The sequence below is a fragment of the Emys orbicularis genome, chromosome 2, assembly GCF_028017835.1.
Source record: "Emys orbicularis isolate rEmyOrb1 chromosome 2, rEmyOrb1.hap1, whole genome shotgun sequence".
Classification (NCBI taxonomy): Eukaryota; Metazoa; Chordata; order Testudines; family Emydidae; genus Emys; species Emys orbicularis.
In genome coordinates this window covers 74,735,388-74,747,398 of record NC_088684.1, presented here as the reverse complement: position 1 = coordinate 74,747,398, position 12,011 = coordinate 74,735,388, and the positions used below count along the sequence as shown (strand labels likewise).

Genomic DNA, 12,011 nt, shown 5'->3' with positions numbered 1-12,011 from the left:
ACACCCCACTTTTTTGACAAAAGTGAACATTTGTCCCTTTTGCTCTTGCCAACTAATCAAGTCCCACTTTTGCCAAAAAAGTCGGGACAGACCGAACAGGGCTTAAAAAATGGACTGTCCTGGGCAAAATGGGATGTATGGTCACCCTACTCAAGCCTGGCTTTCAGTTACAGTTTCAAAGAAACAGTACTTATATCATTGCATGTACCACATCAGAAATATATGTTTCCCATTCACTTGCTCATTTTGTTGATAATGTTTATTTTATTTATTTTTCTTATGGAGAGCGGTGTGTGTGTGTGTGTGTGTGTGTGTGTGTGTGTAAAATTATAAAAATTATGATGTGTGGTAGGGTCCTCTGCTGTTGTAGGTAAAGGAGAGGAAGAAAGGAACAAAGTCCATTTCCTTCTTGCAGTAGATATCAAACTTACTAGCTAATGCAGGAAATATTCCACCTCCATGGCTTTAAAGGGCTAATAGGGTTGTAAAAGCAGCAATGCACTACTACTAGGGGAAGCAATGTCATTACACTAATGAGTCTTACCAGCAATTTAGAAGCACCATTGAATGAAAAGTGACATTAGTCAGAAATAGAAATATAGTGTGTTGTTGGATGACAGTTATGTGAGTTTGGGGTGACCTGATGCCTTATTGTAATTACAGGTACTTAGTGAAATAAAACAAAACAACAGGCCTGTCAACAAATCATAACAATAACCTAGTGGTCAACGATTCCACGGTTTGTGGTATTAGTGCAGAGACCCATGGCTCATCTAGTACATATAAAGAAAATAATTATGTATTTGAAACAACATTCCTATCAATTCCAACATGCAAAATGAATGCCTGACTATTCAGGGGGCAGAATCTAAAATGTTATAATTTCTCAGCAAGTTTTTTTTTTTTTTTATCATATCTGCAATTGAGGAAGATATTCCACAAATTCCATCTATTGTAATTAATGAAAGAGAGACGCAACATTCCCCAGAAGTCAAAAGTTCTGAAAATAATTCTTTAGTATGTCTCAAAACAAAAACAAAAAATTCTACTCTGGGTTGCAAGTGAAAATCTTATATTTACTGACTACTGCTTTCTACTCCAAAAATACAGAAGAAAGGTATTTTGTTTATTATGGAACTGGAGTTTTTCAGCTACAGGCTTTTTCTACCTTCCCTTATACTAAAGGTGAGTAGTGTTGCCAACTTGGTAATATTTAAAAACTGGACACGCCAACAGGAGTGCTGGAACCTCCCCTGCCCCGCCTCTTCCCCCGAGGCCCTGCCCCTGCCACACCTCTTCCCCCGAGGCTCACCCCCATACATTTCTCTTTCCCCTTCCTCCCCATTGCTTGTTGCTTTCCCCTCCAGCCCCCACCCCAAGCGCCAGCTCCCATTGGCTGGGAACCTTGGCCAATAGGAGCTGTGGGGGCAGCACCTGCAGACGGGGCAGTGCGCAGAGCCACCTTGCTGCGCCTCCATGGAGGAACCTGAAGGGAAACATGCCGCTGCTTCCGGGAGCTGCCTGAGGTAAGCGCCGCCCAGACCCTGCACCCCGCAACCCCGTGCCCCAGCCCTGATCCCCCTCCCACCCTCTGAACCTCTCGATCCCAGCCCGGAGCACCCTCCTGCACCCCAAACCTTTCATCTCCAGCCCCACCTCCGAGCCTACACCCCCAGCCAGAGCCCTCATCCCCCCCCCACGCCCCAACCCTCTGCCCCAGCCCGCCCTCCAAACCCCTTGGTCCCAGGCTGGACCACCCTCTTGCACCCCAAAGTCCTCAGCCCTACCCCTAGCTGGACCCCTCACCCTCTCCTGCACCCCCACCTCCTGAATCAGCCCAGTGAAAATGAGTGAGTGAGGGTGGGAAGAGCGAAGGACAGAGGGAGGGGGGATGGAGTGAGCGGGGCCTCAGAGAAGGGGCTGGGTCTCAGAGGACGGGTGGGGTAGGGGGCAGGGCAAGGGTGTTCGGTTTTGTGCGAGTAGAAAGTTGCCAACCCTACTTCCCACCTCCCCTGCCAACAGTAACCGGACTTTGGGTGTCCGGTCAATAGAGCTGACCAGACACTGTCAGATCCCCTTTTCGACCGGACTTTCCAGTTGAAAACTGGGTGTGACGGGTTGGATCACAGAAACCCCCTTGGGAGCTGCCACCCAATGTGCAAAGACTACCCCTGCTTCTGTTTTCCCTGCCAGCTCAGGATTCCAGCACCCTGTCTTGCTGAGCCAGACACTCCAGTCTGCTCTAACAAAGACTCAGGGTCTGGATCGCTTGTCCCAAAGCTGCAAGTTTACCTGAAAACCAGCTAACAGGAGTGTGCTTGTCTTTAGCACTCAGATGCCCAACTCCCAATGGGGTCTAAACCCAGATAAATCCGTTTTACCCTGCATAAAGTTTATGCAGGGCAAACTCATAAATTGTTCGCCCTCTATAACACTGATAGAAAGATATGCACAGTTGTTTGCTCCCCCAGGTATTAATACATACTCTGAGTAAATTACTAAATAAAAAGTGATTTTATTAAATACAGACAGTAGGATTTAAGTGGTTCAAAGTAGTAACAGACAGAACAAAGTAAGTCACAAGCAAAATAAAATAAAATGCGCAAATCTATGCCTAATCAAACTAAATACAGATAAGTTCCTCACCAGTTCCAGAATGCTCCCTTTTACAGGCTACTCTCCCTTTAGCCTGGGTCCAGCAATCTCTCACAACCCCTGTAGTCTGTCTTTTGTTTCAGTTTCTTTCAAGTATCCTGGGGGGGTGGAGAGGCTCCTTCCTTAGCCAGCTGAAGACAAAATGGAGGGGTCTCCCCCAGGTATAAATAGTCTCTCTCTTGTGGGAGGAGACCCCCCTCCTCCCTCCTATGCAAAGTCCAGCTCCAAGATGGAGTTTTGGAGACACCTGGGCAAGTCACATGCCCCTGCATGACTCAGTCTTTACAGGCCGACGCCATTGTCCACATGGTATCTTGCATGTCTCCAGGAAGACTTCTTATGTGGATTGGAGCATTCCAAGATGCATTGTTCCCCAAGTGTTTCCTGATCAGGTACTTAACCTGGCGAATTCCTTCCTAAGGAAGCTGACCAAATGCCTCCCAAAGCTTACTTAGAAACCAAGCAAGCATACAGCCCATATTCTTAACCTCAAGTAGAAAATGATATATATATGTACAAATAGGATGAATAGATATAGTAGACCATAACCTTTACGGAGATATGTTACCTGGCACAGGCAGCACAAAACATATTCCAGTTATGTCATACATACATTTATAAGCACCCCCTCCCCATAAAGCCTTATGGGGTACGCCGTCACACCCTCCCCCTGAACTTACTGCCAGAGACTTGGACACTGTCCATGGCGGAGGCAGTACCTGGAAAATTTCTGTTTGTTTTTGGTCACACTCCCTTTCAGTACCTTGAAACCATATGATGTCACTTCTAGGGGTTCTAGCCCGTTTTGGGGTTCCTGGTCCCCAGATGCTTGCAAACAGGTAGGGATGTAGTATTGCTAACAGAATGCAGGCAGCAATATCCGTTAAAGTGGAGGTGTCTTGGCATCTAGCCACCAATACCATGAGGCGGTGTGCCTCAGTTTCCCCTTCTACACAGCAGCATGGGCCTGTTAGGCTTTTGCTGCTTTTTACAGGTATGGGCTGTAAAGTAACATGCTGGTGGGGCTGTCTTGTTACCATCCCCAGCATGTATAACAGCTTCTTCCACAAATTAGGTATGTTCCACATCTTTAAAGGGTTTACCACTAGTGTGAATTCTTTTATTTTATCCCATAGGTGAATTAGCAAAAGACACAAGGTTAACAGCAAATCTACGGTGGACAGGCTTCGTTCACTCAATTTGACTTGTTTAGCCCCTATTGCATTTTCCCAGTTCTCTGTGCCCTCTGGTAGACACTCTGATGCAGATTCTTCTGCCTCTTTGGGGAAGACTTCTAGTTCGGGCATGTGCTTGGGTCTTTGGCCCGGAAAGGGTGTACTACGACCATGCTTGCCCTTGGCCCCTCCCTCTGGAGTTTCTCTGGGCTGGGCCCCACTCCCTTGTGAAGTTCCTCCCATGCAGAGATTTCCCCCCCCCTGTCTTGGAGAGAGAGTTTTATCTCTTGCAAGTGTAGCAAGAACAACATCTTTCCCTGGGGTGCTCTGGACCCCTTTGGGCACCCCACTTTCTGTTTCCAAGGGGTCAGCTGGATGGACCCCCTCATCCCGGAGACCTGACCCCCAGGTTTCCCTTAAAACCTGATCCACAGGAGAGGGGACTGGCCTTTCGAATGCGGGCTTTTCACCCTCCTCCTGGGAAAGCCCCTCCCTACCAAAGGTAGGTGGACTCTCTGGCCCCCCTGACCTTCCATTTGGGCTTCCCTCTTTGGGCTCCCCTCTGGGTCCGACACTCTTGTGTCCCCCAAAAGGGAAGGTGATCCTGCCCCAGCTGTGGACTCGCAGCTACCAGCCACGACCGACCTCTTACTGGCCAGCAAAATCCCCCCCCTTTCACTCGGGTTGGGCTGGCACCCAGCTACAGAGTCCTTGGGGCCTGTTCCCACCGCAGCGGTCCCCAGGACCCCAACTTCCACCTGTGGGACACACGCCTCTGTGCACCCCAGGGCAGGCCCGGCCCCCTGCTGACCTGCAACTTTCTGGCAGTCAGCAGCTGTGGTGGCCTCCTTGCTACAAGGTGGTACATCCCCCTCCCCCGGGGAGATGATTACGGGACAGGAGCTAGCTTTATCCAGCTCCTCCCTCTTGAACTTCCCGGGAGCCCCAGGGCTATAGGAACTGGCTACAACCAGCCCTGCCCCCGAAGCTGCATCCTTTACTGCTGCAGAGGAATCTAAGAGACGCTTTCCTATTCCCCCAGCAGTTCCTGTGCCTTCACCCCCCCCTCTGGGGCTTTTAGCACAAGATTCCTTCTCACTGCTAACCAACCCTGGGACAGATTCTGCCACACTAAAGAAATCATTCCCCAGTAGAAACGGTGCAAAATTGTGTGCCACCGTTGCAACAGTCAGCTCAGCCTGCAAATCCTGAGTTTGCATGTGTACTTTAGCTAAAGGTGCAAGGACTTTGTAACCCCCTACCAGCTCTAATTCTGCCATTTTACCTGGCAACAAATCCTTTTCCTGGATCAGGTCCCTCCTGACCACAGAAATCTCAGCACCCGTGTCCCTTAATCCAAGAAGCATTTGACCATTTAATTTAACAGCATGCATATGTTCATTGCTTGGTTGTGTGGAAGCAAGCTTTACAAATCCTGTGTGGAAAGAGGCCACAGCCTGGCTCTGAGAAGCCACAGCTTCATGTGTTACTTGTTGCCTGTTTCCACTTAGCAAGGGACACTTATTCCTCAGGTGCTCAGTGGACTTACAATGATAGCACCTCTTGGGCTCCTCTCCTTGCACAGGAAATTTGGGACGAGTACCAGGGGAATGGGGAGGTGACCGCCCAGCCTTTTTCCCAGACCCGGGGGTAAAACGGTGATTCTGCTTTCCCCCAACCTTATACCCCTCCACCAGTGGTTTATGTTTGATTGCAGCTTGTGCTTGTTCATAAGAGTCAGCATACTCAGCTAATTCACCCACTGCATTTACCTTTTTGTCCCACAAATACTGTTTTACCTCATCACTGCACATATTCAGGAAGTGTTCCTGAGTAACCAGATCACACATCCCTTCAAAGCTGGTAATGCCTCTCCCCCGCACCCATTTATCTACCAAATCTCTCATTTCATTGGCATAAGCCACATTGCTTAATCCAGATCCCCTCTTAAGGCTCCTGAATTTAACCCTGTAGGTTTCAGGTGTAACCTGAAACTGTTTCAAAACCAGTTCCTTAAATTTACCATAGTTTGAAGCATCATCAATGGGCATCTTATTGAATATGTCCAGAGCTCTGCCAGACAATTTTGCTATCAATGTGGTCATCTGATCTTCAGGGATGGCATGGAGGGTGCACAGTCTCTCAAAGGTGATGAAATATTCGGCGATATCGCTGGACTCGTCATACTGTGGACATAGTCGCTCCCATTTGTGGATTTTTGGGGAAGTGGAGCCAGCAGGGGGAGGGTTTTGTCTCCTCGACTCCATAACAGTCAGTTCATGTTTCTGGGCCTCCCTCTGGGCCTCCATAGCCCTCTCCTGGGCAGCTGCCTCTGCCTCCGCCCTCGCTGCCGCCGCTCGCTCCCTCGCTGCCTCCAGCTCCATAGCTCTCTTGTGGGCAGCTGTCTCTACCTCCGCTCTCGCTGCCTCTGCCTCCATAGCTCTCTTGTGGGCAGCCTCTTCCCTTGCATGTTCTGCCTCCCTGGCACTAATTTCTAATTGTCTTAGTTCCAACTGTCTCTTATGTTCATTTTCTTTCTCTTTTGCTACCAGCCTGGCCAGCTTTAGTTTATTAGCAGCGTCACTAGTACTCATTGTCCTGCTTGCTTGTGCTGGGCTGCAATCCCTCTGCAGTTCACTGAAACTGAGATCACTAGTACTCATTTTCCTGCTTTCTTGGGCTGGGCCACAACCCCTCTGCAGTTCACTGAGACTGAGATGCACTAAGCTCAGGGGATTCTTAGTTAACCAAGACTTTCACAGTGCCCAGCGTTCAGCTTTTCTGGGCAATTTGTACCCTGTGCAGTTTTAGTTTCTTCTGATCTTCCGTCTTACTTATTTTGCTTCCTTTTCTGTCCCTACTTCCCTTTCCCGAAATAAGCAAACAGAAAATAACAAACCAGTAACTACTTTGTCTGTTCTCCAGCCACCACACTTAAAACTCACTTAAAATCACTACCAGTATCTCAAAGCAATCAGCTGTGCACAGATCCTGCTCGACTACGCCACTGTGACGGGTTGGATCACAGAAACCCCCTTGGGAGCTGCCACCCAATGTGCAAAGACTACCCCTGCTTCTGTTTTCCCTGCCAGCTCAGGATTCCAGCACCCTGTCTTGCTGAGCCAGACACTCCAGTCTGCTCTAACAAAGACTCAGGGTCTGGATCGCTTGTCCCAAAGCTGCAAGTTTACCTGAAAACCAGCTCACAGGAGTGTGCTTGTCTTTAGCACTCAGATGCCCAACTCCCAATGGGGTCTAAACCCAGATAAATCCGTTTTACCCTGCATAAAGTTTATGCAGGGCAAACTCATAAATTGTTCGCCCTCTATAACACTGATAGAGAGATATGCACAGTTGTTTGCTCCCCCAGGTATTAATACATACTCTGAGTAAATTACTAAATAAAAAGTGATTTTATTAAATACAGACAGTAGGATTTAAGTGGTTCAAAGTAGTAACAGACAGAACAAAGTAAGTCACAAGCAAAATAAAATAAAATGCGCAAATCTATGCCTAATCAAACTAAATACAGATAAGTTCCTCACCAGTTCCAGAATGCTCCCTTTTACAGGCTACTCTCCCTTTAGCCTGGGTCCAGCAATCTCTCACAACCCCTGTAGTCTGTCTTTTGTTTCAGTTTCTTTCAAGTATCCTGGGGGGGTGGAGAGGCTCCTTCCTTAGCCAGCTGAAGACAAAATGGAGGGGTCTCCCCCAGGTATAAATAGTCTCTCTCTTGTGGGAGGAGACCCCCCTCCTCCCTCCTATGCAAAGTCCAGCTCCAAGATGGAGTTTTGGAGACACCTGGGCAAGTCACATGCCCCTGCATGACTCAGTCTTTACAGGCCGACGCCATTGTCCACATGGTATCTTGCATGTCTCCAGGAAGACTTCTTATGTGGATTGGAGCATTCCAAGATGCATTGTTCCCCAAGTGTTTCCTGATCAGGTACTTAACCTGGCGAATTCCTTCCTAAGGAAGCTGACCAAATGCCTCCCAAAGCTTACTTAGAAACCAAGCAAGCATACAGCCCATATTCTTAACCTCAAGTAGAAAATGATATATATATGTACAAATAGGATGAATAGATATAGTAGACCATAACCTTTACGGAGATATGTTACCTGGCACAGGCAGCACAAAACATATTCCAGTTATGTCATACATACATTTATAAGCACCCCCTCCCCATAAAGCCTTATGGGGTACGCCGTCACACTGGGCACCTGGCTACCCTAGTTGTGAGGCTGTGTCTACGCCAGGATATTTCTTTAAAAATGTCCTGCTATTCCTACTATCATTTCAGAGCCTCCACTGGTTACAACAGCGGGTGCATTACTGTAGGTAGAATTACAAGTGGTCGCTGGCATTTTAAACACTGTATTCTATCATTGCTCAGAGCAGAGGTTTGTGTGACACAGTGCTTAAAATGCTGCATGTCTTGTCTGCATTACTACTGTCACTACTGCTACCACTGGTGTATCTGCACTGGTGCTAGGCCATATGTGGGGAAATTGTTGAAAATTCTCAGTGTCAACAATGTTTTAGAACCTTTGAAGACTGCTGTTCTCAAGTATCTCTCTTCAAAGGCAAGTTTCTCTCTTGACTCAGGCCTGAGCAAGAAAAAGCAGGTGAAAGATATCCTTAAGTGTAGGCTATGTTGGGTACATAATCAATAGTGTGAGTTGATTGTGCAATATAATGAAAGAACAGGAGTACTTGTGGCACCTTAGAGACTAACAAATTTATTAGAGCATAAGCTTTCGTGGGCTACAACCCACTTCTTCGGATGCATCTGAAGAAGTGGGCTGTAGCCCACGAAAGCTTATGCTCTAATAAATTTGTTAGTCTCTAAGGTGCCACAAGTACTCCTGTTCTTTTTGCGGATACAGACTAACACGGCTGCTACTCTGAAACCTGTCATAATGAAAGAAGTTACTCAGCATCCTGTGGACAATTCATACTCTGCATTATTTATGTTTCTAAAACATTTATGATGCAGAATGTGCCGTTGACCCCAGTGTCCAAAAAAGCAAAATTTACAAACTGAAAACCCAGGTGAAACAAGAAACACAATCGCTAAGCTATTTTTTGCCGTGACACTTTTAGTATAGTTAAAAGCATTTCCCTCCCCTCTGTTTGTATCTTAAATTATAGTATATTCATGTGTCAGGTTTGTGTTTTGCAAGCATAACTGAGAACCAGTGCAGAAAACTAATCTACATATTTTCAGTGTGTTGCTGACGTTTAGGGTCATATGTTAGCTGGACTAAAAAGAACAGGAGGCAGACCACATCTGACATCTTTCACTTTCTGTGTGAAAACTGAAAATACAGAGAGCACTAATATGAATCCAAAAAGCTGACGTTTCAGTAAAGAGTTCCTGTCAGCTTCCAATTCTACTTCACAAGCAATTTCTCACAGGAAGAAGGATTTTTTAATTGGCAGAATTAGCAGTATTTAATTGTTAAGGGAGTTGGTTTTGAAACTGAGATCTTGATCTGACCAGTTGTGTTCTGTAATAAAGATTTCCCCCCCCCCAAACTAAAGAAGGGTACAGTATATGCAGTAGATTCTCTGCAATGTTTCTTAATGGAAAAATCTGTCTAGTGTCTGTCAGTGTACTTCTCACCATGGGATCTGACTGCCTCCCAATATTATAAAATAAAGAATTTTCTCTCCCACACACACCTCTTTAGAAATTGGACATTCCGCAAATCCATTACAATGGGTCTTCGGCCTGCAGGCATCTCAGGACAAAACCAGATATCACTGACCAGCAGAAAGGAGTGCCCCTTTCCTTGAAGAGCCCACCAGTTTTGTTCTACCTCCATAGTTTCAGGCAGGGTCTATTAGACCTCTCTGCTATTGAGGCTAAAACAAAAAGAGAAATTGGAAATTTGTAAGAAAGTATTTGAGGAAAAAGGGATAGTCTCATGATATAGTCATTGTGCTGTTGGCATCTAGGAAAAGGCAAACAAACAGGGCATAGTATCAAACCTAACAAAGATCCAAGTACTGGGTGCAAAGACCATGGTGTGCTTCCCATAGTAGCAGATGTGACGGTACCTCCCATAAGGCTTTATGAGAATATGCTTAGAATGTGTTTTATGCTACATATGCCATGTAACATATCTCAAAGGTTATGATCTACTGAATGTATTAATCCTATTTGTATGCATGTATCATTTTTGTATTCAAAGTTATGAATGTTGGCTGTGTACTGGCTTGATTTCTAAATAACCTTAGTCAAGCATTTGGTCAGTTCCTGGAGAAAGGAATGTTGAAATTAAGTACCTAATCAAGAAACACTTAAAGTATAATGGATCTTGGAATGCTCCAATCCACATAAGAAGTCAACTTGAGGACATTTCAAGGTAGCATGTAAACAATGGATGCTACCTGTAAAAACTGTGAGTCATGCATGGACCTGTGACTTGCCCAGGTGACTCCTAAACTCCATCTTGGAGCTGGACTTTCCATAGGAGTGAGGAGGGGGTCTCCACCCACAAGAGAAAGTCTATTTAAAGCCCTGAGAGACCCCTCCATTTTGTCTTCAACTGGCTAAAGAGGGAGCCTCTCCACCCCCCAGGATACTTGAAAGAAACTGGAACAAAGGACAGTTTGTGTGAGTGATGCCTGGACCCAGGCTAAAGGGAGATTAGTCTGTAAAAGGGAGCATTCTGGAACTGGTGAGGATTTTATCTGTATTCAGTTTGATTAGACATAGATTTGCGCATTTTATTTTATTTTGCTCGGTGACTTACTTTGTTCTGTCTGTTACTACTTGGAACCACTTAAATCCTACTTTCTGTATTTAATAGAATCACTTTTTACTTATTAATTAACTCAGAGTATGTATTAATACCTGGGCTCGCTGCGCCACTGTGACGGGTTAGATCACAGAAACCCCCTGGGAGCTGCCACCTGATGTGCCAAGACTATTTCTGCCCCCTGCTTTCCCTGCCAGCTCGGGACCCCAGCACCCTGTCTTGCTGAGCCAGACACTCCCGTCTGCTCCAACAAAGACCTAGGGTCTGAATTACTAGCCCCAAAGCTGCAGGTTTACCTGAAAGCAGCTAACAGAAGTGTTCCTGTCTTTAACACTCAGATGCCCAACTCCCAATGGGGTCTAAACCCAAATAAATCCGTTTTACCCTGTATAAAGCTTATACAGGGTAAACTTATAAATTGTTCGCCCTCTATAACACTGATAGAGAGAGATGCACAGTTGTTTGCTCCCCCAGGTATTAATACATACTCTGAGTTAATTAATAAGTAAAAAGTGATTTTATTAAATACAGAAAGTAGGATTTAAGTGGTTCCAAGTAGTAACAGACAGAACAAAGTAAGTCACCAAGCAAAATAAAATAAAATGTGCAAATCTATGTCTAATCAAACTGAATACAGATAATCTCACCCTCAGAGATGCTTCAGTAAGTTTTTTTCCTCAGACTGGACACCTTCTAGGCCTGGGCACAATTCTTTCCCCTGGTACAGCTCTTGCTCCAGCTCAGGTGGTAGCTAGGGGATTCTTCATGATGGCTCCTTTCCTCCCTTTCTTCTGTTCCACCCCTTTATATATCTTTTGCGTAAGGTGGGAATCCTTTGTCCCTCTCTGGGTTTCCACCCCCTCTTTCTCAATGGAAAGACACCAGGTTAAAGATGAATTCCAGTTCCGATGACATGATCACATGTCACTGCAAGACTTCATTGCCCACTTGCCAGCACACAGGTATACAGGAAGACTTACAGGTAAAACACACCCATCTGCAGACAATTGTCCTGGTTAATGGTAGTCATCAAGATTCCAAACCACCATTAACGGTCCACACTTTGCATAATTACAATAGGCCCTCAGTTATATTTTATATTTCTAGTTTCAGATACAAGAGTGGTACTTTTATACAAATAGGATGATTATACCCAGTAGATTATAAGCTTTGTAATGATACCTTACAAGAGACCTTTTGCATGAAGCATATTCCAGTTACATTATATTCACTCATTATCAAATTTTTATAAAATCATGTAGACTGCAACGTCACACCCTTCCCCTGAGCTTACTGCCAGAGACTTGGACACTGACCATGGCAGAGGCAGTATACCTAAAATTCGGTTTTGGGCTCCCCTATGAGGCAGACACTCCTGTGTCCCCCAAAAGGGAAAGAGACCATGATCAA

The 12,011-nt window shown here is 45.8% G+C and overlaps 1 protein-coding gene across 1 annotated transcript in view; it reads left to right on the top strand.

The window, feature by feature from the left end:
• SPIDR (scaffold protein involved in DNA repair) overlaps positions 1-12,011 on the top strand; it is a gene marked incomplete at its 5' end in the record, with an annotated part of 326,096 nt that overhangs the window by 190,465 nt on the left and 123,620 nt on the right. The window lies entirely within an intron of this gene.